The sequence below is a fragment of the Staurois parvus genome, unplaced genomic scaffold (genome assembly GCF_062004578.1).
Source record: "Staurois parvus isolate SC_StPar_1 unplaced genomic scaffold, SC_StPar_1.0 ptg000165l, whole genome shotgun sequence".
In the NCBI taxonomy this organism is placed as follows: Eukaryota; Metazoa; Chordata; class Amphibia; order Anura; family Ranidae; genus Staurois; species Staurois parvus.
In genome coordinates, this window is record NW_028317961.1 from 6937791 (window position 1) to 6951592 (window position 13802).

Genomic DNA, 13802 nt, shown 5'->3' on the forward strand with positions numbered 1-13802 from the left:
TCCTAGGTTGTTAATATGGTTCACATATATGTGTATACCAAACCTGCCAATAACCTCAGTACAGTATATATGTGCATATGTTAAAGCAAAAAGCAGAATAATTGCTGTGATTTATGTCTTTGATTGTTATATGACATTTATATATTCATTGTGTTAGCAGAAGCAGAAAAGGAAAATATGCCTTTAAGAGTTAAAGATGAGCCAATCACAGACAGCCTCACACTGTACAGAGCCTTAACCAATCCCAGCCAGTTTCACATTTATGCCTGTGTAAAACTCCCTGCTAGGATTTTCTAGAGACACTTGCTCACCAGACAGAAGAGGAAACAGACAGTTCCAATTAGAAAAGCTTTATGGAAGCAGAGCAGGCCAAATAGGTAGTTAATGCACTTGTGTGTTCTTCTATTGTTTAACAGTGCAGGTAGATCTGTGTCTAAAAATGTTGTATGTGTTTACTTTAGTTCCACCGAACTTACGAACTTATCGAACTTACGAATCAAGTCACTGTAGAGTAATCATAATCGAACGAATTTACCGAATCTAACGAATTTATCAAGCTATTGAATCAACTCAATGTAATACAAATTAAACCATTGTAATATGAAAGAAACAAGCCATTGTAAGCAGTGTTATATGAAGAAGATTGAAGTTATTAAAGAAGTTAACTAAAGTATTCCGTGTGCTCTTTAAACCTACTGCATCCATAGAGCGGCATTGGAGGAATTACAGAGTAAAGTCAGTCTAATCAAACAAAGAACAGCAATTGCATAATTTTTTCTAATACCACAGCGCACTAGGCACCATAGGGTGCTGCGCCTGCCACAACTTGGGGTGAGAATTGGAGAACATATAGTGAATACTAAGAAGGATTTAGGGGGCACATTCTATCTAGGCACTACATCTTATGTCACAATAGGGATCCTTCATCTTTGGTAGTAATGGGCATAGACACATTGGTGAGGCAGCAATAAGAAAGGTGCTATTTCTCAGGTGGAAACCCTGTGGATCTATTGGCTAAAAACTCATACTCCACTGGGTTTAAATGTTGACTAGGACTTCAAGTGCTACATTAGTAACAATTTAGTTTTTCCCAGTTATAACTTTATCCTCTATCTTCTCTTTACTATAATTTTTAATATTGTTTAATACTTGTTATTTTTTATTTTTATGTCCTTTATTTACAGTATAGGAAATGGCCCTGGAAAGGGATTTCTGGAATCCTATATAGAGGTGTTAAAATTTTCATCCACCACTAGATGGTGTTAGTCAGAGATTGAATGTTAACAGCTAATGATCTCTGACTACTAGGTGGTAATTCATTTATATTTAACTGTACAGCCCTGGTCAAACGTTTTGAGAATGACACAAATATTAATTTTCACAAAGTCTACTTCTTCAGTGTTTTAGATCTTTTTGTCAGATGTTACTATGGTACACTGAAGTATATTTACAAGCATTCCATAAGTGTCAAATACTTTTGTTGGCAATTATTTAATGTTTATGAAAAGAGTTAATATTTGCAGTGCTGACCCTTCTTTTTCAAGATCTCTGCAATTCGCCCTGGCATGCTGTCTATCAACTTCTGGGCCACATCCTGACTGATGCAAGTCCATTCTTCCATAGTCAATGCTTGGAGTTTGTCCAAATTTGTGGGGGTTTTTAATTTTAATTATCCGCCTCTTGAGGATTGACCACAAGTTCCCAATGGTCTGGGGAGTTTCCGGGCCATGGACCCAAAATTTTGATGTTATGTTCCCCCAACCACTTAGTTATCACTTTTGGCTTATGGCAAGGTGCTCCATCATGGTGGAAAAGGCACTGTTCATCACCAAACTGTTCTTTGATGGTCGGGAGAAGTTGCTCTCGGGGGGATGTTTTTGTACCATTCTTTGTTCATGGGTTTGTTCTTAGGCAAAATTGTGAGTGAGTATATTCATTTTTGTATTGTAATTATCATGTAAGGTGATCATTTTTATCTAGTTTTTATTTATTAAAATATTTCAGAATTTTTTATGTTTTTAAGTTAAATATGTCTGTACCTGTGCCAGCATTTTAGCACCTCCTTCCGGGCTGCATTTAATCATGGCTATGGTATCCTGTGTTTGGCCTCTGATCCCCTGACAATGCTAACAATGGAGAAACAGGTTGGGAGGGGCTATACATGTGACTCCATTGAACACCTAATTGGTTTAACCCTTGTGGTGTTTTTTAGTAATTTATTGGATCGGTTTTATAGCTGTAATCCACGTGTACCACAAGAGGATGTGCATGTGTAGCGCTATCCCCTTAAGAGCCACTGAATTAGGTTCCACTTATTTCCTGCACAGCCAGGCAACAGGCATTTTCCAACTTCCATTCAGAGGCAGTAACCAGTCCATTGGCTTGTTTTTGTTGTTTTATTTCAGGTAAACAACTTGGATAGGGTCTAGGGGTATATGGGATGCCCAACTTGACTTGAAACAATAACTCTGAGGACAAACTTCCTAAATTCTGTACAAAAAAGATGAATCCTAGACTTTCTACTCCCTTAGGAGTGGCATCAGTCTCATGACGGATCGGTAACACATTCTCTGTAAGGAGCATTTGGTCCCCTCTTTATCTAAACCTCTTCAGACCCCAGCTAGAAACTACCCATCCACCTGGCTGCCTTTGAAGAGTATCCCAGAGCAGGAGATTTTAGAACAGACTTGTAGCAGTGTCCCAGGGAGAACTGGTTGGGTATAGCACCTAATCAGCCCATAAATATGAGAGAGCCTGGCTAGCACAGTGGTCGGGTGGAAGATGGAGTGGAGAGGTGTACTCCTGTGTAGCCTGGGAGGGGACCCTGGAGAAGGGGGATTCTGCCTCCAGGCTGGAGGTTGAAAGGATGGGAGAAAGAAGTTGACAGAGGGAGCTCCACTGCCCTACAGTCCACTGAGGAAGCACAGCCTGCAAGACAGAAAGGAAACTAGCTCAGTGAAAGGCCTGGAAGCAGTTTACCGAAAGCTACAGGACACAAGGACAATTTGAGTACCTCTACACCCCCAAGGCTTACAAGACAGAGGGCTACCAGGCCTCCTGCTTGGGGATTGACCAGCTTCCCATAAATAGGCAGATCAGCACCTTATGGCCCCCACCCACTAGCTTCTAGAATCTTCTCTAAGCTTGTAGAACCAGGGAAAGGTACCAGAGGTCTGACCTGTAGAGCCCTCCAGCCTGGCTAAAGTAAATTCACTGACTCACACCCAGGCTTCTAACAAGCCTCCAACTACACTACTATGTACACCAGAAGGGGCTACATATGTGGTGTTGTTTTTAGTAAAAACTTGCCTCACAGTATTACACTATTGGAGTTCCCTTCATATTTTTATCCTGCATGGATTATCAGCAGAGAGGAAGGAGGAAGCAGTCTGAAAACCAGCAGCAGAGGTGCTGCATAGGGCTCTGCAGCAGTTGTGCACTTACAGATCCATTTGAGCCATCCATCCAGACTGAGGGAAGAAGGAATGTGGATTTCCCTGACAAGCAGACTGTTGCTGGATATGGCTACTGAGCAGCAATGCGCTCCATGATCTCTTTGTAGGATAAAACTATCTGGTATGGAGCCTCTTTTTCCTTTGTGGTGTAGCTCTGAAACACGGCTTCCTTCCTGGGTGATTCCTGGTCTCCTCTTCACTCATGGACTTTTCTTTTCAATCACATGGATATTTGTATTTGGGACTTTAACGGTTTTCATATTTTTTTCTTGCACTGTTAAGAGAACCTTTTGGCTCCATTAACACTAGGGCATTTTAAATGCCGTGATTCTCCCTGCAATTTGAAAATACACTGTAAAAATGTGAAACCGCACAATCTCATGTTCAGGTGCCATTCATTGCAATGAAACTGTTCCAGAACCGGTTTTGGGTATTGAGCATCCCGTGATTTTGTTTGCAAGATCATGGCGCATTTGTCACACTAAAAAACGCTCCACGATTGCAGCAAAAACACCCTGCGCTTTTACATTTTCGCAGTGTGGTTATAAATCACAGCAGAAATGCAGCAATTCCACCTGCGATTTGAAATGCCCCAGTGTGAATGGAGCCTTTATGTTTAATTTTTCATGGATTTGTTTGTTATTTATATTTATTTTTATAATATTGTGACATATTTGCACTATAGTGTGAGGTAATCATTTAACATCTATTAGGGAAACAGCTCACTTATAACAGGTGTTTTATTATGTAGAATGGTCTGCCCAGCTGATGTTTAAGTGCAGCAGTTCACTTTTTTGTTTTGGATTTTTGTTTTTATGCTTTTGGTATACTGAGCACAGGATAATATTTGTGTTCACTTATAATTATAACATTTCCCCCAAGATCATTTAAAATGACTGTAAAAGATTTTTTTTTTAATTTAAAATAAAATCTGTTATATTGTATTGCACACAATGGTCCCTTACATCCTCTTTTGGAGTCCCCCAACAGTATTCTCCACTCCTCCTTCTTTCAAATACCCCCTCAGCTGAGTGACAGCCATGTGGATGTGCTCTTGAGCCAGGCTATGCGCGTCCATAGACACACACAGCACTGGTAAGCCACACCCCAGTTCCATCCTCACAGGAGTTTACAACAGCAGGAGCCTTTGGAGGGAGGGAGCAGGGGCTTGGCTTACAGGCACTGTGTGTTTCTATAGACACATATAGCCCAGCTCAGGAGAGCACCATTGCAATGCTGCTGCCAAAGTTGTCTCTCTTGCTCCTCCATCCAGAGTGTAGGCACTCTAATACAGGAGAGGAGTTACTGGCCAGATCACCAGGTGAAAACAGAGGAAAAAAAGCCTAAAAAAAGAAAATGAATGCAGTCGCTACATCAAATGATTAGTAAGCTGCAATATATTTTATTTTTCTGGTTTTGGGTTTAATACTGCTTTAAGGTTTTATGTCTGTAATCCAAATTTTAGAGTTGTCCTCAGACGAAGACGTAAGCAGAATCTTCAAATGGGGATACTTGTCTAACCCTCTTAATTATGCGAGCAACAAGAGATGCAAGACTTTGTTCCTGTTGGCTATTTTAATAAAGGAAGAATATTATATTGCATCTCTGTGTGCAGTGTTCCTGCTGCTGATATAACGGATTGCTTCGGTGGAGATGAGCTGAACCAGCACCTCTCACATAACTATGGAGTGTGGAATCTAACCTCACCTGGAGCGATATGTGGAATGTTAAGCTTGACCTGACCAAACTGAAAAAAAAAGATTGGCTATAGAAACACTAACCATGCCCACGTGGTTTGAATATTACCTTTTTCTCATTGGTGCTCACATTACATTTTGGCATGAAGTGATCATGCCTAAACTATTATTATTATTATTATACAGGATTTATATAGCGGCAACAGTTTGCGCAGTGCTTTACAAAATAAAGGCAGACATTACATTTACAATACAATTTGGTACAAGAGGAATCAGAGAGCCACGCTCGTTAGAGCTTACAACCTAAGAGGCCTTTTTAATTGGTATTTCTAGGAAACAATGTTGCAACATTTGAAGCATTTAGGCTAGGTTCACACCTATGCAGTTTGCATTTGATCCAATTCTGCAGTGCTTTTTGCGGTGCATTTTGCGTTTTTGCACATGTGTTTTTGCCGCATTTGTGACGCATTTTTGATGAGTTTTGCTTTTTTTTTCAACTTGTTTCTGGGCAGAATAAAACGCAAAATGCATCATAAACACGTAAAAAATGCACTACATGCTTTTCTGCAGCGTCTTCATTGAAGTCTATAGCACCAAAAATGCAATGTTTTGCATTTAAAAAAGTCCCTGACCCTTTCCAAAAAATGCACTGGGGGAAAACGCGGCGAAGTAAACCTGTCCCATAGGAAATCATGGTAAATAGACTGCTGTGTGTTTCTGCAAAGCGCAGCAGAAAACGCATAGGTGTGAACCTAGACTTACAGTTATATGCAAGTACATTGTAGTCTCTGCTTTCATATACTCAGGGTATTTTTTATTGGGATTTAGATTAGTTTAGGCAAGCTTAGTTTAAATGAGAAGTATGGCTTTTACATTTTTTTCCCCCTTGGTGGATGCAGCACTGATCCAGTGCTGCATCTGTCCCCCGCTGGCTCTAAGGGTGAGAACTCAGTGATCAGATGACAGTTCTCACAGCCGCTCTGAGCAGAGAGCGGTGACTGTCAGTCACCGCTGTCTGCTCTGCCTTCCAGGTGAGTGATGGGCTGTGGAGGGGGAGGGACCAGCTGGTTCAGGCTCGCAGCAGCTCGCTGAGAGTCTAAGCAAGGTGCCGGTCCAGACTCTGGGGTGGATCCCGACTTTGAAGTTGGGATCTTTCCCCAAGCTGGACAGGCTGAGTGACCATCCATCCAACCATCAGCAGACTTCAGCCCGCTGTCAGCTGAAAATAGGTTACAGGAGTGCAGAACAAACTGCACTCCTGTGATCCACAGGAGAAGTACAGCCAAAAGAGCTTTGGCTGTACTTCTCCTTTAAGTATATGTTGTACTTTGAATTCTTATATGTAAAAATCATTTCCTGACAACTAAATGCAACAAACAATTTCATAGCAAAAAATTTCATCCAAACAAGATTCAAAGCCATGATGTCTGTTGTCAACTGATGGAAGAACACAAAGCTTTTTTGTCGTCTGATGATCCAAAGTACCCACATGATAAGCCCATGGGATGAACAAGATCATTGTACATATAGAAGGAAACAAGTGTCCTTTAATATTCTGAATCAAGCACTGTATTTCACATTTCTAAGCAATGTTGGACTCTGGAAATGATCCAGGCTTATAAACACTTCTACTGTAAATTTTGAAATAAATGGAGTTTAGCAGTTATGCTTGTTTTTTTTTATGTAATGGTGTAAATCTGTGCCCTTTTTTTACCCATGCCTCTTCATGCTCCTTCTTCTAAATATATCCTCATAAACCGCCAACAGTTCAAGCCTCCTATCTCTTTACAGAAGGATGTAAAATAATAAATGTACTTTTAAAATACACCTATGGTCATATCGAGAACCCATTAGCCATACAAAGTCTGTTAGTGGTCATTATACAGTGTATCATCCTCACATATTTGTAACACTTAATGTGAAGTATTTTTTGTTGCAATAAGGCTCACCTTTGTGGATCATTGCATGGAATCCAATTAGCTTCAGGTTCAGGTATATCTTCAAGGTAAGGATACATTGTATCTCGGCTCAGACCAAACAACATATGGCATATTCAGGAGTCACAATGATGTGTGCTTTCTGCAAATAAGCAAGTTAATTTGGGAATCAAGTCATTTACAACACATTCTATCTGTATATATTTACTTCATTTAACCACCTCAATACCAGGCACTTTTACCCCCTTCCTGCCTAGACCAATTTTCAGCTTTCAGCACTCTCACACTTTGAATGATAATTACTCAGTCATGCAACACTGTACCCAAATGAAATTTTTGTCCTCTTTTCACACAAATAGAGCTTTCTTTTGGTGGTATTTAATTAGCACTTGTTTTTTTATTTTTTTGCTATTAATTAAAATTGACAGAAAATTTGAAAAAAAAAATTTTTTTCTTTGTTCCTGTTATGAAAATTTTGCAAATAATAAATTTTTCTTCATAAATTTGGGCCAAAATGTATACTGCTATGTTGCTTTGGTAAAAATAATCCCAATCAGTGTGTATTATTTGGTCTGTGTGAAACTTATAGAGTCTAGAGCTCCCATCCGCTACCATCCTCAGTGCAGCGGCCATCCGCTGCGGATTCCCGGCTGCAGGGGCCCTGCCTGGCACCCGAGGAGGGGTGCTGTGACATTTTGCCCCTTCTCCGGGCTTTCGGGGCGTGGGACGGTCTGTGGCCTACCGCGGCGTGTGAGGCCGCGGTATTTCCTAAATCCGCAGCTGGGGCGGATCGCCGCCGCGGACGGATCATCCTACTGACGCTCTGCCCATCCACATCTGGAGTCAGGTCAGCTGTTGAGGGCAGTCTGGGTGGGCCCCCCCGCTCCTGCTGGTGACACTGTGGCCTGCATTCTGTCCCTGCAGGGTCCCTGTGAGACTCTGGGCAATTGATTACCTGTGGGGTTGGTGCTGGTGGCCTGCAGACATTTTCATTATTAACCCGAATCCCAGGGGGACACATCAGGGGTACCAGGGATATCTCTTGGCGGCCCCCTCAAAGCCTACACACCCAGCTTGGTGGTTATATCCATTTACAGTCTACTGCCTGCAGCGTTTGATGAATCCCAGGTGACCTTGAGTCTGATGGCGATAGCCAGCGGCAATTTCCATCAGGGATGGTTGAATCTTTTGAGCACAATCCCGAAGCCTTGCTACACAAATTCCGTGCTATAGTGCGAGAGGAGGTTACAGCTGCCTCACGTAAATTATCTTCTGATCTGGCAAGAGGTCTAAAGGAGTTGGGCCTTCGTGCCCATCAATTGGAACAACGTATGGATCTGGTGACTACAGTCCTAGAGGGTCATGAGCAGGAAGTGGAGGATTTGCATGCTGAGCTGGATACTTTAAAAGATAAGCTGGAGGATGCCGAGAATAGGGCACACAGAGATAATCTCCGCAACCGCGGAATCCCCGAGGCAATTACCGATTTGCAGGGTACTGCTACTGCTTTTTTCCAGGAGTTGGCCCCGGGGATTCCTATGGAACGTCTAGAGTTTGACCGTATCCATAGAGCTTTAGCACCCAAGCCTGCGGAGGGACCACCCAGAGACATTATTATTAAATTCCACTATTACCGCACTAAAGAATGTCTGCTGCAGGCGGCTCGGAATCGTTCGGCTCTGGAGTTTCAGGGCCACTCTGTTCATCTGTTTGCGGATTTGTCCCCAGTTACGATTGCTAAACGACGTACCCTAAGACCCTATCTTCAAATTCTTCAATCGGCTGATATCAAGTACAGATGGGGTTTCCCTTTCAAGCTCTCATTCTCCTCGCAGGGGCGTCAATTCCAGGCCTCTTCGCCAGCGGATCTCCGACGTCACTTTCGTGAGCTTAATCTGGAACTGCCACAATCTCAGAGTGAGGAGGCCTCAGTCCCTGCACGCCTTCGGAATTCCCAACCTTTGCGTAAATCTCCTCCCAGTCAAAGTGGTTCCCAGGCTCTCCGATCCCTACAAGTCCAGCGTTTTCAGGAAGTCTCTGCAACTTGATGTTTAGAGGATGGCCGCCAATATATAGTTCCGCCATACGTGGATTTCCTATTTTTTGCTGCCAATTTCTAAAATGGGCTCTGGATCTGCTCAGGGATTTCAAACCTTTGCGTTTCATTGGTTGAGACCTCCAGTGCCTTGTGAGCTCTGGATTGCTGGTTTATAGGTGTATTAGCCTAAATTGTTTGTATAATATTTCTAGAATTTATATTACTGCCGAGTTGTTCCGGTGAACAGTCGTGTCCCCCTCCGTGCTGGTTAGCGGTCTGTTTTTTTTTTTTCTCAGTCCCGCCCGCTACCTAGCCTCTATGTGGGTATTTTACCAACAGCTGACTGTTATATTGTTTGAATTAATATTAATGCTTCTCAGATATCTTGCACGTATATCAGATGTCTTCTTGTCTGTTTCCTCCTTCTTTACTCCCTTTTTTTTGTCTTTTGTCATGTGTGTTTTTGTAAAAAAAATTTTTTAGGGCTCTCGGGGATCGTGGACGACTAAATCTTCCTTTTTTTAGGTCTCCATGTCGCTGAACTGGCTATCCCTGAATGTCCAGGGGATGAATTCTCCGCAGAAACGGGTAAAAGTATTTAAGTTTCTCCGGGCTCGTCAAGTTGATATTGCTTGTTTACAAGAAACCCATTTCTCTACTACTTCTGCCCCTAAATATTTTGATGCACGTTACCCTCAGATATTTCAGGCCACGGGCCCCACTAAACAGAGAGGCGTATTGGTCACCTTCCATAGTAAAACCCCGTTCGTCTGTGTGAAGCGTATTGCTGATCCCAATGGTAGATATCTTTTGCTCCAGGGCACGGTCCATGGGGTGGACGTTACCATAGTGTCCTATTATGCTCCCAATGTTAATCCTGGACCTTTTCTGTCACACCTATGTTCTCTCCTGGCTGCGCATCAGCGGGGAACGCTTTTGATGGCAGGGGATTCAAATTGAGTGCTAAACCCCACAGTGGATAAATATCCAGCGGAGCGTTCTGGCCCTTCTACATCGGCAAAGTCTTTTGTACGTGCGTTAACTACTCATGATCTGGTAGACTTATGGTGTGAATTTCATCCTCAGGGGAAAGACTACACTTATTATTCACATCCTCATCGCTCTCATTCCAGAATTGATCATGCCTTTGTTTCGCGTAAAAACACCTCCCTTTAGTTCGCGCTATTTCTATTCTAACGGTTCCATGGTCGGATCATGAACCTATTTTGGGGGTCTGCCATTCTCTCCTCAGTAGGCAAGCCTTCTCTTCCTGGATAATGAATGATTCTTTGCTTTCACTGAGGGAAGTTCAGGCGGAACTACATCGTAAGTCTCAGGAATATTTCCAATTAAATTCCGGTTCTGTCTCTTCTTCAGTAACATTATGGGAAGCCTACAAGGCAGTTCTCAGAGGACATATTATCCAAATAGCCTCCAGACGAAAGAAGGCAAGACAGCTTAAACAGTGTCAGTTGGAATCAAAGTTAGCTTCTGCGTCGGCCCAATTTAAACAGTCACCTTCCCTGTCGAACCGTCGGCTGTTGGATCAAGCCCGCAAAGAGTTAGATCTTTGCCTAACGGATGGGGCTGAACGCTCCTTACGTTGGACTCGCCAGAAATGGTATAGTAAAGCAAACAAACCGGACTCTGTTAGCCCGTAGACTGCGCTCTTTTGTGCAGCACCCTAAACCAATATCATTACGCACTCATCACAATACCCTAACGAGCAATCCGGTAGCAGTTTTGGAAGAGTTCCGGTATCGTTTAGCTAAACTTTATTCTGATCCTACTCGGGCTGATCCTCAGTCAATTTCTGACTTTTTATCTCATCTTCCCCTGCCTACTTTAACGTCGGCCCATAAAGACTTGATGGATCGTAATATCCAAGTATCTGAGGTTTTGCAATGCATAGCAGATCTAAAAACGGGTAAACGTCCAGGCCCCGATGGCTACACGGCACTATATTACAAGAAATTAGCTGATGTGCTCACTCCTCACCTTGCACCTCCCTTCACCTCCCTTAACGTGGTGAAGGGAGGTTCAAATTTTTCCCCGGATTCTTTAACTGCTAATGTGGTTATGATCCCTAAACCAGATCGAGATCACTCTTCTTAGGCAAATTATAGGCCTATCTCTCTTATCAATATCGACATGAAGATTCTTACTAAGATTTTGGCTACTCGCTTGAATTCCTTCCTTTCTCGTCTGATCAAAAAAGACCAAGTGGGATTTGTTCCTCACAGGCAGGCTGGAGATGCTATCAGACGCATTTTACAATTGCAACATTTGGCCCACACTCGTAAACTTGATATGATACTCTTATCTTTAGATATTAACAAGGCCTTTGACACTTTATCTTGGCCTTATCTCCTATCGGTCCTCCATCGTTTTGGCTTTGGCCCTTCGTTCCTACGGTGGATCTCTTCGCTATACACTTCCCCTCAAGCGAAGCTTAAATATTATGGTTTTGAGTCCACTACGTTTTCGATTGCTAGAGGTACTAGGCAAGGTTGCCCGCTTTCTCCTTTACTTTTTATCCTGGCCCTGGAACCACTGACTGAAGCCATTCGTATGCATCCTGATATTAAGGGGATCGAGGCCGCGGGCTCCCAACATAAATTGTCTTTGTTTTCAGATGACATATTATTGTCAATTTCGAACCCGGGGGTTACTCTGCCCAACTTGCTCGTGGTTCTCGATTCTTTTGCAACTCTTTCAGGTTTACATGTCAACCCGGCTAAATCAAGAGCTATGTCGGTCACCCTCCCACCATCACTCTTGCTGACTTTGAAACAAACATTCCCTTTTCAATGGCTCTCCGCCTTACCATATCTAGGAATTAAGCTCACCCCGACATATGACGGGCTGTATCAGGCTAACTTTCCCAATGTCTTTCATGAGCTGTCCGAGTTATTGTCATCTTGGTCTCATTTTCCGTTATCATGGTTCGGCAGAATTAATGCGATACGTATGACCTATCTTCCTAAACTATAATACCTCTTTCGTGTTTTACCGGTTCCAGTACCTTCACACTTCGTACTCATCAGCGAAAACTTTTGTCCTTTATTTGGAGCTCTTCTCGACCCAGAATTAGCAAACATATCCTATTTGCGCGCCGAAGTGTGGGTGGGTTATCTGTTCCAAATCTCCAGTCCTACTATTTGGTGGCTAATATTGCCCCTCTAGCCCATATTCATGCATCTCACCACTTCCCCCTGTGGGCTGTTGTGGATATGATGGACTCTCACCCGATACCGCTCTCTTCCTTGCCATGGCTTCCTATCTCACAACGTCCATCTACCCTTAGCCCGACGCTGACGTTTTCGTTGCGTCTTTGGGATTCTATTAAATACTCCGCTGGCCTCATTTCCCCTCACTTGCCGTTGTTACGTCTATTCCATAACCCATTATTTCCTCCGGGAAGGGATAATCCTAGACAGTTTGCCTGGTGGCAGACACATGGTTTTTATGATGTTCACTCGCTTCTATATCCCACTAGAATAATTACCTTTGAAACTTTACGCTCTTCTTATAACATCCCTTTATGGGAACATTTTGGTTACCTTCAACTTCGTCACTTTATTAATACACTAATATGCGCGCTCCCGGGTCCTTACCGTCTGTCCCCTTTTGAAAGCCAGTGTAGACATAGACCTCATGCCCCGGGCTTGATCTCCTTGATTTACTCCGCTATTGTATCTTTTAAAACCCCTCCGGTTCGCTCCTATCACCAGCGCTGGCAGTCTGAATTAGGAGGGTCCTTGGATCAACAGGATTGGCAGACCATGACCCAAGCAATATCCAAATGTTCCAGGAATGTCATTATCCTTGAGAATGCTTACAAAATTCTTTACCGATTGTACTATACGCCTGCTCGTCTAGCTAGTTTTATTCCTTCATATTCTCCGGTCTGTTTTCGGGGATGCCAACAATTGGGCACTATGGCCAACATCTGGTGGACTTGCCCTAAAGTAAGCCGACTATGGATTAGGGTGTATGCCCTTCTTCGCACTATGTTTCACACGGACATTAAGCGTAACCCATATGAAGCGCTTCTATTTAAACCACTGGAGGGCCTCCTCCGTTCTGAGCGGCAGCTGGCGTCACACTTATTTATGGCAACTAAATTGACAATCGCGAGAGCGTGGAAAACTCCTCTCCTTAGTTTTGAGGCAGTCAAAAATCGGATGAACTTCATAATGGTTAATGAAAAACTGACTGCCATACTGTTGGATACCCATACAAAATTTCTGCGGATTTGGCGTCCCTGGTTGGATATAGCTCAACCTTCAAGATTTGATCAGTCCCTTCTGTCGATATAAGAATGGAGTCTGCTGTGAGCGCCCCGGAGCCCTTCTTCCCCCCTTATTTTTTTTTTATGTTGTTGTTGTCTGTGTCTTTCCACTGTTTGTCCTCTTCTATCCTTCTGTCCAATCTGCTTTTAAATATATTTTACGGTTTGTGTTTGCTGTTTTCTGGGTTATATCTGCACTACTATCTCTGCAACCTAGATCTCTTTACGCATCCAAGGTTTAGAACATGAATCATTCTCTGGAGGGTTTTTTTTTTTTTTCTGTGCCTCTCATGTTTTTTATAATGTTGATACTGTAAAATAATTTCTCATAGAGTCTTTATTGTTGGTGAACTTCAATAGTTTGCTTAATGTTCCCTCCCC

General features: G+C 42.8%; 1 pseudogene; it reads right to left on the minus strand.

Moving 5' to 3' along the window:
• The window catches only part of LOC149462864 (pantetheinase-like), a 51514-nt pseudogene that overhangs the window by 23345 nt on the left and 14367 nt on the right, over positions 1 to 13802 (minus strand).